This window comes from Vigna radiata, unplaced genomic scaffold (assembly GCF_000741045.1).
Source record: "Vigna radiata var. radiata cultivar VC1973A unplaced genomic scaffold, Vradiata_ver6 scaffold_310, whole genome shotgun sequence".
NCBI lineage: Eukaryota > Viridiplantae > Streptophyta > Magnoliopsida > Fabales > Fabaceae > Vigna > Vigna radiata.
In genome coordinates, this window is record NW_014542572.1 from 74,255 (window position 1) to 75,939 (window position 1,685).

Consider the following 1,685-nt stretch of genomic DNA (forward strand, 5'->3'; position numbering starts at 1 on the left):
TTACTTTCAGTTCACTGAATCAGATTATAATTTGTTGTCAAATTGATTTTGATAAATACTGTTAAATTGAATAACGTAACACAAATTCCCTTGGGAGAACGATACTCTTAACTTTATCACTGTATTACTTGTAACGATTTGGTATACTTGCCAAAAAGTTGTCACCTTCCACCTTTAGAGTGCTATCATCCACAAATTTTACCTTACTTTTCTTTATTACATCAAAGTTGATTAATCACTCCTTATGACAGGTCATGTGGATTGAACACCCAGAATCTAGATATCAAGATTCAATTTAAGAGTTTGAACTTTCAGCTATAGTGGTTACCATTAAGGTTAAAGGCTCATAATTTGAATCTTCTTGAGCAATGTATGCTTCTTTGTCCTTATGCTTCTTTTGCTTTCCCTTGTTAGCATTCATATGAGTAATGTCCATACTTATGACAATTGAAACACTCAATACTCCTCTTATCTTTCTTCTTTTGATTCTTCTCAGACCTGTCTTTACCCTCAACTGAATCTGACTCATCATCCTGATCATCTTTCGGTCGGCCAGCCTTCCAATTTCTCTTTTTTTCTTTCCACTTCTTTTATTTCTTTCTTCCATCATTCCTGCCATGATGTACTCTCAAGGTTTGCTCATCGATCTTGACAAGATTTCTGTCAAACAACCTTATCTTGTGTGTTTCCAAAGAACTTTGAAGCTCTTTTATTTTCATCTTTTCAAGTTCTCTTGACTCCTCTATAGCCACGACTATGTAATGAAACTTCTTAGGCAGAGACCTCATGATCTTTTCAATTATCATCAAATCTGTAATGGTTTCTCCACAACCCTTCATTTGATTCGTGATAGTGAGTATCTTCTCAAAATACTCTCTTATCCTATCATTGTCCATCATCTTCAGTAGATCATACAGTCTTCTGAGTGTTTAAAGTTTTACCTTCTTGATCTTTTCACCCTTGGCATGACATCAGACCAAGTTATTCCAAGCTTCTCTCGCAATCATTGCATTCTGAATTTGCTCAAAGTGTGCATCATCTACACATTAATGGATGATAAACAGCGCCTTGTTATCTTTCTTTCTTGCCACAACCTTCTAATCCTCTCCAGCACCCGCAGGAAGCTCCTGATGATCACCTTCAACAATATCACTCACATCTTGATATTTGAATAGCACCCGCATTTGTGTACTCACTTATTCTGATTTTTCTCCGTAAGAATTGGAAGATTTGTTGATGAAATATCATTGCTAGCCATCCTTTACCCTCTCAATCTTTATCAAGAAGTGAAATATTGACAATCTTCTTCACGCTTCAACCACCCCTCCACCAAGCCGAGATGATCTCTGAAGCACAAAATTTTCCAACCTGGCTCTGGATACTAGTTTTGATAGCTAGAATAGAGAAGAAGATTAGTGTTCTGATAGAGAAAGAGGATTGTGAAAATTGTATTATGTATATATTATCTGTGAATGAAATACAAGTGTATTTATATACAAAATATGAAACAAGTGTAGTATTGTTATGAAGACAGCTGATCGCTCCAAATGTGCATACTTATATCACTTAATACTACGACCATTAGAGGTGTCAATTTAACTCATGGCCCCAGGGTCAACCCCACCCCACTATTGAAAAAGCCCTATTTTAAGAAGCCCCTTAAGTAGGGGGCCAGAAAAAAGCCC